The sequence below is a fragment of the Gossypium arboreum genome, chromosome 4 (genome assembly GCF_025698485.1).
Source record: "Gossypium arboreum isolate Shixiya-1 chromosome 4, ASM2569848v2, whole genome shotgun sequence".
Lineage (NCBI taxonomy): Eukaryota > Viridiplantae > Streptophyta > Magnoliopsida > Malvales > Malvaceae > Gossypium > Gossypium arboreum.
Window position 1 is genome coordinate 109,722,024 of NC_069073.1, and position 17,033 is coordinate 109,739,056.

The following is a 17,033-nucleotide window of genomic DNA, read 5'->3' on the forward strand; positions in this document are numbered from 1 at the left end:
TACTTTTCATATTCTTGAATAGCTTTTACCATAGTAGGTTTCTGGCCATATGTGAATTGTTTAATGGGCCATTAATAGGAGTACAATGTCATGTTTTCAATTATTTTGTACCATCCTCGTACGTTCTGTTCATAAGAGCTCCTCCTACTGCTCTGTCTAATCTGGACCTTGCATTTGCATCCAACCCATTGTAAAACACCTGTAATTGCATCCACTCGAAGAATCCGTGGTGCGGTCATTTCTAAATCAATGTTTTAAAGTGTTCCCAAGCCTCGTGAAAACTTTCACCTTCCAACTGTCTAAAAACAACGATTTCTCTTCTTAGTTGAACCGCTTTACTAATAGGGAAGAATTTCTATAAATACTTTCCAACGAGCTCATCCCATGTCGTAATAGACCTTGGTCCCTGTGTAAAAAGATATATATATATACATATATATATATATATATATGAGGCGGTATCAGTAAGCATACGGGTACATTTGTAATATAGTTACAAGGGAGTGGGTAAGTACTCCAAGGATCGTACCCAATGGAGGCTAGTGCTAGATTAATTTTAACCTAAACACCAAAAGATCTAATTAGTACTCGAAATAAGATATAGTACAAAAATATAAATAAAAGGAGTTTTTAAGATTTTTATAATTATATAATATAATAAAGAAATAAATAGCAAGAGGTTGAAAAGTAGAATTAAGCAAATTTGGTTATGGGTGATTAGTTTGCTTCGATAATCTTTATCATCTGTTGCTTCAGGTTCCTCGCCAATCAACTAGTTGCTACCCCAACAGGATCTTCTACTAAATAACGAGTCGACAAGGACTACTTATCTTTCGACCTCACAATCCAAATCGATTTGGGGTAAGGTTTTCACGGATAGGTCATACCAATTTTAGGTTAATTCACACATTGATGACTTCATAAGGTTTTTAGGCCTAGGGTTTAGGTTCTTCCTTTCCTAAACAGTTGATCTGTTGAGTAACCCTATAAAATAATTAACAAATCATACCTCCACTCGCTAATCCCCCACAGAGGGATTAGTTCCTCATGGCTTTCATAAACAATATAAAATTGATATAAAGAGTAAACAAGATAAAGGAATCGAAAGTATAGAGTTTAAGAAAAAGTCTGATTTCTATTAAGAATGAAAATGAATCCACAAAGTTTGATTGTCTCCACAAATCAGATATATCAAGATAAAAACAAAGAACAAATTGAAAGTAAATCTAAAACCTAAGAACAGAGAAAAATTAAACTAAAATTAAAACAGAAATTCTAAGCTAAGTAATCGATGTCCATAATATGTTATAAACGAGCTTATTTATAGATTTCAAATGGTCGTTGTCCTTAACCCTAGGTTAACTGACGTTTTTGAGCTTTAAGTTTGATTGTACGAACCAAAACACCCTCTGGCTCGTGTTAATTCTCGTGCAGAGTCGATGTTGTGACAAATCAGCACCTGTGTCATGACAGAGGAGTCAATATACTCTTCTTGGGATGTCTTCAAGGGTATGTAGCGATACCTTTAGTCTGTGTCACTACATCGAAGGTAGTCTTGTGATTTCTCCATTCTGTTCCTTATGTTGTGATGTTGATCATTCTGTGTTACGACATAGTGACTAGTATCGGTTTAGTACGCCTTCTAATAGTGTCTTACACACTTAAAAATTTCAATCTACACACTTTCAAGCTCCTAAAGTGCGAAAAATAGTTTAATCTGCTACACCGAATTACAGCAGATCAAGTAATTCTTGTACAAATTTGATGTTGAATAACTATGTAACTTAATTGTTTGATTTAGTCTGTGGGTCGTCTTTTTGCATGTTTTGTGTGTTTGCTTGAGGACAAGCAAAGACTTGAGTGTAGGGGAATATGATTTGCTATAAATTTATATGGAAAATTAGACTTTTTTTACACACTTAAAGAGCTTTTTCTCGAGAAAAATAGAGTTTTTAGTTTAGTTTTTCCTTATTTTCATCTTTTTATATTTTTCAGGTAATAAGTGAAAACCACTCATTATTTTCTAATTTTTTACCCAAATTGGCCGATAGTGCCATTGGGAGGTCTAATGTGTGTTTGAGTGATGTAGGGATGTGTTAGAGGTCGAAAACGAGTGTGAATGGCATCTAGGGTAGAGGTATCGCGATATCCAATCCCTGAAGCCGCCATACCTCCTGCTATATAGAAGACGAAAAAGACCCTTCAGTGGTATTGCAACATCCTCCTTGGGTACCGTGATATCCACCTCTCAGGGAAGACCCCCAAGTTTAATACTTCCTGAGATATTGCGATATCCTCTTCTAGGTATCGTGGTATTGCCTTCATCAAAGGGACAAACTTGGACAAAAAGGGTAAACTTTGTCTACTCGACCCACCAATCACACAAGGCCCATGTAGGGGCAATTTGGCATCGAAAAGTCATCATACCACCTTTCAAAACATCCAAAAAATTTTGAGGAGGAGAGAGACATATTTAGCTTAGTTTTAGGTTTAGTTTTCTGTAAGTTTTCTTTAGTTTTTCTTTATATTTTTCTAGGGTTTTTATTTTTCTCTTCTTCTACCTTAGATTAGAGTTTATTTTTCTGTAGTTACTTCTTGTTCATGATGTTCTTTGTGTTAGTTAAGTTAGTTAACACTGTAGCTAAGGTTTATTTACATTTCTAGTCTTTGTACCTTGCTTTCAAGAATATTTAGGCTTTAGTCTAATATATTTCAATTTATTTTACTTCAAATCTATTAAAGCTTGTTCCTTTATGTTTCTTGCCTTAGATTTCTTTGTTAAATGCTTTTGGTTTCATGTTATTTAAGTTTTCTTGTATAAAAATCTCAACTTTCACATTTTTCTTAAACTTTACTTTCATAGTTATTTTGTTTTCTATTGTTATGTTTTTTTTTCTTAACTTTGAGCATGTGTAGCTAAATCCTTAATGAGATTGGTTGATGGAGATGTGGATAAAGTAAAATCTTTGGACAAAAGACTAAATCGTAATAAATTAGACTAATTTGAATAGAACTATGAACTTAGGTAGTGACGCTTCTAAGGGAAAGTAAGATAAAGTGAGACAAGAAGGTAATCTTGTCGCGCACCCATTCTTTAGTCTCGGATTAATCGGTGAGATCAGAAGATAAACCAGACCTAATCCGTCTAAGTCAGTAAAATTGATATCAGAAGATAAAATGGAACCACTTGGTAATTTACGCAATTTATGTCCCTAGTCTAAGATTTGGTGAACCACATTGAAGTCAATCAATCCTTATTACTCATTTGCTAGATAGTCCCTTTAGTTTACATTTCTTGTAATTTAGTCCTTGGAGTAGATTATTTAATTTTTTTACAAACTTATCTTTTATGAATTGCGGTAATATAAAATCGTATTAGTAGCTATTTAGCATCTATTGTGTATGCTCTGTTATTGTTCAATTGCCTCTTCCTTTGGGGGTTCGATCCTTGGAATACTTCGGTGTTTCATTGTAAATTATAAATATTACAACTGACCTGTATGTTTACAGTAAAATTAGACTTTAAATTTTTTTTCATAAATTAATTATTTTAATGCGCACATATTCAGCTGATCAATTAGTAGTTCATATAATACTTACTCAATCACGTGCCATATATAGCTCGTAATGCACAAGGCTTGCTTTCACATGTCATAATTCATTCACATTCATACTTACCCAGAGTAACAATGGTTTCGGGACCACAAATCTGATGTCTTAAAATTTATTTTATTATTATTTTAATGTCTACAGCATAATAGTAGCATCGGATAAAAATTTTGTGAAGAAATTTTATCGTTTGTATGCTTAATGTGATAAAAAGGACTAAATCGCATAAAGTGAAGAACTTGTGTTCTATTAGAAAAATGGGTTAAATTACTATGAAATTTAATTATGAGTGGCCTTAAATGGTAATTATACCATTAACATATTTAGTGGACAATTATGGACTTTAGTAATAAAATTATAAAGGTTAAAAGTAAAGTTAAAATTATAATTAAGCTAATTAATATTATGAAACAAAAAGAAAATTAAAATGTCATCTTCCTTAATGAGAAAGACCATCGAAATTGAAGAATAGGAAGCCATAGCTAGGGCTTGAAGCATTCGACCAACATTTCTAGTGCATGTAAGTGCATTTTTGTTCAGTTTTTTGTGATTTTTATGTTTTTAGAGTCATTGTAGCTTAATCTAGCTAGCTTAAGGGCTAATTTGCAAAACTGCTAAATTTATAAGATTTTACCATGAATTTGTGTTAGTTTTTTTAGATGATTGATGATAAAAATGAAAGTTTGGTGATACTTAAACAACTCTTGTAAAGGAAATTTTGATGAATTTGTCAATTAGGGATTAAATTGAAAAATAGAAAATTATTCGTGGTGAAATAGTGAAATAAATGAAGTATAGGACTTGCTAAAGGCCTAGGTGATATTCGACCATAATGGGTTGGTACTAAATTGCATGAATTTCCATTTTTATGAACTAGGGACAAAATTGTAATGAATTCAAAATTATAGGGGCAAAAGTGTAATTTTGACAAAATATTATTTTTGGATTAAATTGAATATAATGGAGTTTGAATAAGTTAAATTCGATTATATAGATCAAGAAAAGCAACGTACGGATTTAGATTGGGGTAAAAAAAAAGTATTGATTAATTGATCGTATTTCTCCGTTCGTGTTTAACGTAAGTTCGTTAATTTAAATAGCATTGAATTATGTACAATTTAAATGCCTTTATGTTATATATATATCGATATTACGACTCTATGAAAATATCCAACGAAGTTTCGGTAACTTTCGAATCTCGTTTGAACCTTAGGAATATATAGGATACAAATGACAAGTCATTAGGGGTTACCATGTTTTGGGTGCTGGTCCTGTACGTCTTACTGGTTGCTGAGTTTTCGGCATGTGTTGTGGTTACTTGACAGCTTGTGTGAGTAACACCATGTAGCTACGTCTTAACTGACAGCTTGTGTGAGCAGACCCATTTATGGCTCGATTCATAATGTCAACGGGTCTACAAAAGGAAATAAGTAGTATATGATTCGATTCATAATGTCATGTAAGCAGAAGAAAGGTATGAGATGATAGTGATTAAAGATTTCTGGTATGTTCGTAATAGTATGAATGTTTGAAGGGGAAGTATATAGAAGCCTTTGTTGTGTAATGAATTTGACTAAGTTTTGTGCTAATCTCTAATGTGGATTTTTTTTTTGTGCTTAGGCTTATGCCAAGCTATATTGGATATGTTCATAAATTTCATTTAATCCTTTATAATGAAATGGTAAGCATTGTTTATGATTTACGAACTTACTAAGCATTTTATGCTTACTTTGTGTGTTTTCTCTCATTTCTAGATAATCGAAAGCTCGTTTGGATTGGAAGTTTGTTGGAGATCCATCACATTATCCGTTGGCTAAATCGGTAGATTTTGATGATTTTGAGTTATGGTTATAATGGCATGTATAGGTGTCTTGTTTAATGAATTTAGTCATTATGTGTGGCTTGTATATGTGTTATTTTGGTTGATGAACTAGTTGGTATGATATTAAGATTATATGGTATTTTGTATGGTTGTTAATTTGATGTTTATGTTGGTTAAGATAATGGTAAGGAAATGCTGATGGAAATGGTATGGTAGCAATTAATGGTTGGTGTGGAATGAATGTAGTATGATGTTGAAAATGGCTAGTTTTTGTAGCTTTGAATGTAGTTGGCTTTGGTCTAATTGGTAAGAAGCATGATAGGAGTGTAAATGGTTATAATGGTACTTATTGTGCATATATTTTGGTGTATGAACATTATGGAAAAATGTGGCTTTATAGTTGTTCAATTGGTATGATTTGAACATGAATGAATTTGATAGATGTTAGGCAAGTTTGATTGATGAAATTGAGGTGCCATTTTTGTATATTTGTTGAATGGCTAGTTACTTTAATATTTAAGCTTGAATATGTATAGGTTAGATGTGTTTTGAATGCTTGATTATAGGTACAATTGACTTGTGCATGAAGCATATGATTGGGTGAGAAAAATGGCTTGGAAATGGCCTATTTTTCATCCACACGGGTGTGTGTCTCAGCCGTGTGTCCCCTATAGCTTTCAAAGGGTTGCAAGTCAAGATGTTACACGGCCTAACACATGGCCTGGCACACGAGCGTGTGGGGTTATTTCGAAGGGTACATGGCCTAGCACACGGGCGTGTGGCTTACCCGTGTGACCCAAGTCAGTGAGTTACATGGGTTCGGGCACAGACTGGGACACGGCCATGTGTCCTTATTTCGAATTCCCACACGGCCTAAGACACAGGCATGTCTCTTGGCCATATGAGTCACACGGTATTTCGAATGCCCACACGGCCTAAGACACGGGCATGTCTCTTGGCCATATGAGTCACACGGAATTTCGAATGCCCACACGGCCTAAGACACGGGTGTCTCTCCATTTAAGGTTAAGGGTTCCTAACTCTTATTTTTACTGTTCCATTGGAAACTTTGCTTGTTAGTTTGTTAGTTATTTAACTTAAACAATATTCAAAATGCCTCCATGAAAGGTTAGAATAACTAATGAATTAAAACCTTCGACGGTTTCAAATCCCTCTAATTTCTCGAATGCAAACATTGAGAAATATTATCTAGAACTTCAAGGAAAAACATTTATTCAAGAAAGAGTATTTGAACCATCGATGGTTTTCTATTGGGAGATATGGCTTTTAGTTAGATATCATAGATGTGAATGTTTTTGTACGATCCCAAAAGACTCTGCCATAGTCCCTGTAGTTCAGGAATTTTATGCATATTTATAGGACCAAGAGTTTAGAAAAGCTGAAGGTCGTACATGCAAAATGATACCTATGCGAGGGAAAGATATAAGAATTTCCCCTTGTGTTATTTGTGAATTTTATAATGCTCCATTTTATGAAAAAGATTTTATAGAAGAAACTAATTAAGAATATTTTCGAGATATAAATATAAACAACATTATAAACTTCCTAACAAATAGGAGGGGTGAATGGAAATGTCGCCCAGGTACTGATATTCTAACCTCCTTTAATCAAGCAAAAAATTTTCCTGAAGAAAAAATATGGATTTAATTTCTATGCACTAGAATAACTTCTGCTTTGAATGTTTCTAATGTCAATACTTTTCGAGCGGTTTTTCTTTACACTATTTTGCAAAAAAATAGGTATGCATCGGAACATGGATATACCAAAGTATGAAGCAATGCTTTAGTGGCCAAAGAGTGGGAATCTTCTTTCCCCACTTAGTGACAACCTTATACAAAAGAGAAGGTGTTTCGATGGCATTTACGGAGCAATCAATGAAGCCATCTCGAAGCATAATTGATGACACTCTATATACATAGTACATTGGGCTTCAGGCTAAACAGATTAAGGAGTGGAATAAACACCAGCAAGAGATGATGGTCGTTCTAGCTTCATTGCAAAGGAAAGCAAAATCGAGTACTCAACAAGAAATTGGTGAGGGCAGTCATCCCAAGGTAGATGAATGATACACTAGATGCAAGAGTTGGGCTTAATTTTTCAAGAATTTATGCAGCAAAACAATATTAGGATGCCTAATTACACGCCGAATATGTTTGGGCCGACACATCCAGAGCAAAAGGAAAAAGAGCATAAGAGTGAAAAAGAAGAGAGAACTTAGGAGGGAGAGGAAGATGATGAGATGGATTTTAAGGAGGATGACTGAACTTGTAGTTTTTATTTTTAAAGATTGTATTAAATTTTGGATGATTTTCAATTTATTTAAATTGTTAGGAGTAGGAGTAATAATAGACTAATAGTTGTTTTATGTTTAAATTTTTTGCGCAGGAACCCCACATAGAAGAAGCGCAATGATTTTAAGCTATCAATGATCATAGGAGGAGGTACCCATCAATACTCTGTGAAACTATTACGATTAATCGGGTAACTTCATTCCTTATCTTATCTAATGCTACACATTGAAGACAATGTGTTATCTAAAGTGTAGGGGGTAATATAGTGAATTTGTTTTAAATTTTGTTCTTTGGTTTTTCTTGTCAATTATGTGCTTGTGCTTGTAGAAATACAAGTGACTGGTTAGGAGCATGTACATAGGTTAATTGTATTTATAGTAAATTTGGCATGATGATAGGTGATTTTAAATTTTTTTTATTATTAGGCTATTAAGTTCTATATATTTTACTGTAAATGGGTATTAAACAATTGAATTTACCAAATAATATAGAGAATACAAATAAACGAGCATGCTAGTATGAATGATAAATTGTTGTATTCATGATTACTTGGTAGATTAAATTTGTGAATCTTGAGATACCTAGGGATGACCTAAGGCATTGTTTGGTAAACACCTAAAGCCAAAAATCTAACCCTATTTATTTATCTTTAGTACCTATTTTGAGCTAGAAAATCCTTCTTAAGAAATCTTTGTACAAAACCCCATGCTAAAAATAAGGATTTGTGCTTACCCTTTTCTTTGGTTATGAATTTCATGATTATAAACGTCTAGCCATACATATTATGGATTAAGTAGATACATTACGGTGGTTTTGTAAAAACAGAGCGGTAGGAAAGATCAGTAGAGTATAGTGATTATAGGTTAGTTTAAAAAGTACAAAAGAAAATTCCAAAAAGAGAAATTCAACGAGCTGAAAAAGTAAAAGAAATTGTAAGTGAGGTACAGTGAAAAAGATAAAAAAGGTGACAACGTCACAATTATAGAAAAACTCATTCATTACTACATAAAACGCGTGAGCTAGTCGTAGTTACTATATGATGCTTAGATTTCCTATAAAGGAGAAATAAGGAATGTGAGAGAATGAGAAATAAGGCAGTAAGCGGGAAAGGGTCACTAATGGGGAGAATAGGGGACAATATAGTGTGTTAAACTATTTTAGTGCTTGAAGTTATCTAATGCTTACTATTCTTGAAATCCATACCTGTCCTAAGCCTCAGAATGTTACTAGTCGAATAGCCCTATGTGATCTAGGTAGACATATTCACAATTTGAAACCATACTTAATAATTGCATTTAAGATTGTTTGTATTCTGCTAGGATAATCAAATTACTTGTATAATTTATTGATGGATTCCTACATTTAAGACACTTAATGTTTGTATGCTTTATGATATACTGAATTTAGGTGTTTGACATTAGAAGTGGTAAGTCAGCTATATATCATGCCAAGATTATGTGTGAATATGAAATGCTTATTCATGTGCTCCAAAGCTAACATTTGTACCATACTTGCTCAAGGGTCGTCTTTTGATTTACTATTTTTGTTTGTGTTGCTTGAAGACAAGCAATGACTTAAGTGTGGAAGAGTTTGATCTGCCGTAATTCGGTGTAGCAGATTAAACTAGTTTTCACACTTTAGGAGCTTGAACGTAAGCATTTTAGTTAAGTTTTAATTATGTTTTCGAAAGTTCAGTTCAATTTAATAAAGTGTGTAATTTGAGTCTTTTATTAACCTTAGGAGCCAAGTTAGGCCTAAAGGTGAGTAATATACTTTATAAGTGTGCAAGAGACCACTAGAAGGTGTGCTAACTCGATACTAGTCGTTGTGTTGCAATATGAAGATTGGATGTCGCAACATAGGGAGCAGAATAAAATAATTCCAAGATTGCCTTCAGTGTAGTGACACAGCCTGAGGATGTCTCGACACACCCTTGAAGATGAGTTCGATGTTGTGACACATGACCTGGTGTGTCGAGATATCACCTCTATACGGGAAATAATTATGAGCTATGGGCATTTTGGTCCTTAAAATAAAATGTTAAGCATGATAACAACTGCTGATCTAAGGTTAAGGATGACGACAACTCTATAGTCAATAAATAGGCTCATTTAGCACATGTTATGGACAGCTTTCATATTCTATAATTTTCTCCTTAGGTTTAGTTTTTAGTTTTTCTCTCTTATTAGGTTTTAGGTTTATTTCAGTTCTTGTTATTTGCTTTTATGGGAGAAATCAGATTTTGAAACACAATCAAACTATGAGGATTATGCGCTTAATTCTAATACAAATCAGGCTACTTCTAAACTTTATTCTCTTGAATTATTCTTCATGCCTATTTTTCTTATCAAGTTTATATTGTTTATGAGATTCATGAGGAACTAATCCTTTTGTAGGGGATTAGTGAGTGAAGGTATAATTAATTAACTATTTTGTAGGGTTTTTTTAGCGGATCAGCTATTCAGGAAAGGAATAACCTAAACCCTAGGCCTAACAACCCTAGGAAGTCATCAAGGTGGGAATTAACCCAAATTTGGTATGGCCTATCTGTGAACACCTTAACCCTAGACCGGTTTGGACTGTGAGGTCACGAGATAAGTAGTTCTTACCGACTCAGTATTTTAGTGGAAGATCAAAAGATCCTGTTGGGGTATTGACTAGTTGATTGAACAAGAAAACCCAAAATAACATGTGATTATGCTTACTGAAGTGAACTAATCACCCATGCCCAAATTTGATATATATCTTATTATTTGATTTCTCGTGATTTATTTCCTTTTTTCTTTTTATTATTATTTTTAGTATAGATCACCATGACCTTTCTTTTTATTTATCGTAAAATAATTCATTTAAATTACTAATTACATCCATTTATGTTTAGATTAGAATTAATTTAGTGCTTGCCTCTCTTTGGTACGATCCTCGGAGTATTCACTTACTCTGTTGTCATTATATTACAACCTGATCGGTATACTTATGGATACCGCCTTTTATATCTTTTGTGTAGGATTTCTGCTCTGGACGTTGGTACATCCAGAAGTAGTCATTGTTCTCCAAGCAATATGAGATAATAGAACCTACAAAAGAAAGAAATGAACCAGAACAAAGCAACAAGAAAAGAGAAATCGTAAAGAAAATGGAGGAGATTAAGAGGGAGATTGAGGGAAATAGAGAGGGGAGTGTTTTTAGGGATTTAGGTTGGAAATTTGGGAAGGAAACGAATAGATTGTTGGGTTTAGGGTATTGAGAGGCTTAAATAGCCTCCTAAAACATGCTAATCATGATACCCTGACTGAGTATCGCCCAATCCGACAAGGATATCGCAATACCCTAGGGGTATATCGTGATATCCTCTATTTTTGGACCCTTCAAAATTTGTTTTATCTGATTTATCGCGATACCGAAGGCTGGGTATCGCGATACCACTGTGCAAAACCAAAATTTTGATTTTTGAAATTCTAGGGGTATAGCAATACCAAAGGGTTGATATCGTGATGCCCAAAAAAAATTGGCCCTAAATCAAACTGTCTGTGAAATCGTGATATCCCTATTGGGTATCGTAATTTCACTGAATGATCCCCGAAATACTTACAAAATTATCAATTTTTCTCTTAACTCTCTAAAATTTGACCTACTAAGTTCAAAATTAAATCAACATAAATTAAAATCCTAATCTAAATGCTAAAAATAGGTGGATTCAATGCTCAATAATTCAAATATTTACAATTTGATTGTTCAATTGCCACATGCGGCAAGATAAAAATTTCTTTCGGGGTGATACAAAACACCCTTGTAGTGATGCTTGCAAAAGGTATTGGGCACCAACAAACATATCGTATTCTTTAGTCCTACAAGTTGATTCACTGATCGTCTCGCCATATTGCCTCGCTTCCTCACTCAGATGCCTCACATCCTTGGCTTCGAATTTGCAAACACACACCACTTCAAATGTTTCACATTTTAGTCGTATGATCGAATAACACTTTAATGCCTTCGCATCTAACCCAATATTAGGGGACATTCATTCACCTTAGGCTCGGGTTCTACACACCTAAAGGTCTTTACCTCTCCACCTACTTCTGTCGTCATCTCTTATTTGCCCACACCTATGGTTGCCTTACAAATAGTTAGGAATGGTGTCCCTAATAGAATCGGTATCTCCAAATCCTCCTCAAAGTCAAGAACTATAAATTCATTCGGTAGGATGAATTTTTGAATACTCACTAAAACATCCTCAAAAACTCTCTTTGAGTGAACTAGGGACCTGTTGGCTAGTTAGAGGGTTACCAAAGTTCCCCTAAGGTCGCCTAAACCTAACCTAGGGTAGATGGACAAGGGCATTAAGTTTAGGCTCGTTCTAAGATTGCAAAGAGCTTTGACAAAATTTACATCTCCAATCTCTATTAGGATGGTAAAACTACTGAGGTCCTTGAGTTTTGGTGGAACTCTCTTAGAGACACAAACACTACATTCGGCATTAAGAGCGAAATACTCTTCTCTCCCAATTTTCTTTCTCCTAGACATCACTTCCTTAAGGAATTTAGCATATTTCAGCACTTTTTTTAAGACTTCAAGTAATGGGAGGTTGACATTCAAAGCCTTAAACATCTTAAGGAAATCTAGAAATTCCTCATTTTCTCACTTCTTCTTCTCTTCTAGTCTACTCGGAAAGGGCATGGGTGTCGAATTTGTTGACAGTGGTGGAACAGTTCTATCCTCTTGTGTTGGTTTACTCTTAGGTTATTATTTCTCTCCCATCCCATCTCCAACACTAGGAGTGCGAGTGATCTCATCATTTTCACTAACTTCTTTTTCCCCACTAATTGGTCGAATAGGTTCCTTCTTGCCCCTATAATAAATGATCTTTTTTCTTTTCTTCCTCCACTCTCCAACCACTTCTTCCTCCCCTCTTTTTCTCTTTCAACCCCTTTTTGCCTACTGTACCCTCATCATCTCCTCTTCCCTTCATTACTCTTTGTGATATAAAGGCACTACCCACAAATGTCCCAAAAGTCCTAAGATGATTTGAAATTGTTTCGAAGGAGAAGGCTTGATTCAACTCGAGAAGCTCTAATAGATTCTTATGATTTGGGCAATAATAAGGGTGTTTTGAGCCTTAAAATAACAAAGAAAAAGTGAGGAATTGAGATCAATAATTGAAGCAAAGAAAAGACTAAGAAAAATGAAATAATAGTGTTGATTTGAGACCAAAAGAATGATTAAATGTCTAGAAGCATCCAAGGAAGAAAACCAACTTTGAAAGATACTTTCTTAATACCTAAGAACACAAAACAACAAGTATATTGATTAAAATGAAAATAAACATCAAAATAAATAAATAAAAATTAAAAATGGAAGATGAAATAGATAAACTGATGAGATGGATAGACGAATAAGTGTTTGATTGAACCTTTTAGAAAATATTTTTCAACAAACTCAATTAATAGCTCTAACCAACTCTCTAAAAATGAGTTTTTGTCAACTCGAAATGTGAAAAACATCCCCCCTAATCTTCACCAAGATTAAGTAAAAAGAATTTTCTAAATAAAAATAAAAATTGAATCTTGCAAAATAGAATACTCCAAAAAGTGTTTTTATTAATCAAATAATCAAACATCATACCTAATGAATAATAAAGAAGCTTTATATAGCTAGCTAATTACATCAAAATAAAACTCCTAAGTATAATGTAACACTAATTAATTTGAATAAGTAATTCTAGTAGAACTAAATTTTCTTGTTGACAGAGAAACATAAAACTTCTAAACAACTTAAAATACTTAAAAATATCCTAAAATTCAAAAATATAAAACTTAATAAATACAATACTAGAATCATATATAATCAAAATTAAGACTTAAAATTGAACTTAATATGATTTAAACACTAATCAAAACCCGAAATTTGCAATTTTCCATAATAATTCCGTCTAGAAATATTGCTCATACAGTTTTCACTCAAATGATTCATAACTTGAGTTCTCAAACTCAAAATCAAATGATTGAAAGTACGTTTCAAAACTAAGAAATAACTCTTTCATCAATCAAAAAACTTCTAGACTCAAAAATGCATCTCAAATCAATTAATTTTTCAAACCTATAAAATTATAAACTAAATTAATTAAATTTAATAAATTTCACTACATCACTTTTCCTTTACAGTGAACTAATATCTCTTCCTTATTCCCCATTTTATCATAAACGTTAGTAATTTTATTTTTCTTACTAAATAATCATGTGAGTCACCAATTCGAGGAAAAAATTATTAGGATCGAAACAATTTATAATATTATTCTATTAATGAATTCTTTCTATTTTAATAAAAATGTCAATTGGTCTAGTTATTCATTTATTCTTACTTTATTAATTCTTATTTGTGTTATTGAATTGTTTTATAATGGTATAAATTATAATGTTTATTTAAACTTTAGGTTAATATATATTTTGTTCTATGAATTTGTTTATTTATATTTAGTAACTACTAATTTTTTTGGATCTAGTTGCTAAACTCATATTCCGTCATGCAGTTTGATGCTTTCACATTAATACTATTAATTTGTACTTACGTGATATTAATAGTCAATATAGTGTTGATACGTGGCAGTCTCTTAGAATGCCATATGTCAAATATAAATAGAAAATCTTTAAAATATATAAATTAATAAAAAATAAAATGGTTGTCTTCCAAATGTAATTTTTAGTAATTTTATATATTTTTATTTTATAAAATATCATATTGTTTATATTGTCTGTTTAGAACTAAAATATATATAATATTTTAAAAATTTAAAATTATTAAAAAAAGTATAAAAGTTCTCATAAAAATAACCTAGACAACCATGTGTCTAGATACACCTAAATATGAACAATCATATGTCCAAATTCATTCTCAATGCTTTTAGTAATTTTATATATTTATATGATTTAAAATTTTAAAGTTTTTAGTTTTTTATATATTTATATTTTTAATTTTTTAATTTTTATAACTTTATAAATTATAAATTATAAAATTTTATATATTTTTTTAAATATTAAAGGATTTTCATATATATTTTTTATATATTTTATATTATTATAAATGTATAAAATTCTATTTTATATATTTTCAAAATAATAACAACCTAAATATTGATATATTTTCAAAATATTAAAACACATTTGGAATGAATTTAGACAAATGATTATCCATCTTGAAATGTATTTAGACAAAGTTCATAATTGATGTGAAAAATTATATTTTTATTAATTTATATACTTTAAAGACTTTTTATTTATGTTTGAAATATAACATTCGAGAGAGTGTATATACCGCCATTGGATTGACTCTTAATGTCACGTCAACATAAACTAACAATATTAATCTGAAGATATCAAATTATATAATTGAATACAAATTTAAATTGCAATTAGATTCCAAAAGCTAAATATTAATAAGATAAAAAATAAATTGAGTTAAAATATATATTAACTTGAAATTTTAATATATCAGTAGTTCAATTTTTTTTTTGTTGATCACATTTTAATGAGCTCGTGGTATTCTACATGATTATAATATATACTAATAATAAATATTAATTAAAATAATAAAATAATTGTAAAACACAAACGAAGAATGTATGCAGAATCACCCAACTCGGCGGCCCCACGTGTAGAAATTCGGTCCATCGGAATTAGTTTATTGGCAAATTGGAAGGTAGGAAACAGGGGCCGGCGAAATGTAAGACATTGGATTGCAATGGGCACATGATATTATCGGTGCTGATTTAGTTTTAGTTTATTTGAATGACAATGATTTATTTAAAAAATTTAATATTTTATGTTATTTAGTAGATTTTTTAAAATATTTTATAAAAATTGTTTTCAATGAAAATAAACATACATTTGATACTTATGATAAAGAGTTTAAATGAAGTAGTGAATTAATTACAAAGTGATGTTAAGGTAAAATTATAGTAAATAATAAATTTTCATGATGTTAAGGATTAAATTGTAAACTTTGTAAAATTTATAATTGAAATAAGAGAAGTGATATGCATGAAAAATTGTTATGTGAAATAGGATATTATAATGAATTATTTGATTAAAATGCTTATATGATGAAAAATAAATTACATGGCAATAGGGGCTAAATTGAAAATTGTATAAAAGTTTGAGTGTGAAACAATTTAATATGTGAATAAGGAAATTATGATAAAAGTTCAATGGATGTGTTATAAGATGATGAAATATGCATAAAGTATTGTAAAAGTGAAATTGTGAAAAATATGAAATTTTTATGATGACAATGACTAAATTGTTAAATTTGAGAAAATATGTGGATGAAATAATAGAAGTGAAATACATGAAAATTTGATATGTGAAACAATGAGATAAATTATGTTAACAAGAAAGAAAATTGATTTAATATGATTAATTAGTGAATATTGAACTTTTATGACAAAAAGGAACTAAATTGAAAAGTTATGAAAGCTTATGAGGAAATATTTGATAAATGAATAATGTAGTAGAGAATGTAACTCCCCGGTGTTTTGACCCGATGTTCGGGTTGGATATGGGGGTGTTACAGTGAACAAAGCCTTATCAATCTAGAAAATGTCTTACGAAAAAAATTTGGTATGACATTTTACGAGAATAAGGGGGTAATTTTATATTAACTAGAAAACTTTTTATATTGACTATTCTATTTCATATAATACAAACATCGGCGAAGGTTGAAAATAGTTAAAACATAGAACCTTAATTGAGAAGTTATCAAAATAGTTTTATTTTTTAAAAACAAGAATTTTAATAAAATAATACTATAATAGAATTTTAATTTAAAATACGTAGTCATTCAATTTTATAATTATATTATTTACATAAGACAATTTTTACTCACTATGTAAATTTATAAAATTAGGGTTAGTTTAACATTGTTTATAAAAATATTTTTGAGACAAAAATATTTTTAAAATAAAAATATTGTTAAATAAAATATTTTTAAATTTTTAAAATTACTTTTGGAAAAAAATGTTTTACGAAAACACTTTTTTTAGTAAAAAATTAATTTTAGTCAAATTTTTTATCCAAAAGTGGTTGTAAGAAATACTAAATTTACCCTTAATACGATTTGTATATAAAGGAAAAATTTATTAAAAATATTAATATCAAAATTTGAGATGTCATGTGATTATGGAACGTAAAGCAGTGGTTTTGCAAAGTTGTCAACAAATGACTGGAACCCTGAGTACCACGTAGGCAGAGTTTTCCATGAGTTGAGGTTGCTTGGTTTGGGATATCGAAATTGCGTGG

General features: G+C 31.3%; 1 non-coding gene across 1 annotated transcript; it reads left to right on the plus strand.

Moving 5' to 3' along the window:
• Positions 1-221: 221 nt before the first annotated feature.
• LOC128291989 (small nucleolar RNA R71) lies at positions 222-328 on the plus strand. Its single transcript, XR_008281973.1, has one exon. It is a non-coding gene; the product is annotated as a small nucleolar RNA R71 (small nucleolar RNA).
• The last annotated feature ends 16,705 nt before the right edge of the window (positions 329-17,033 follow it).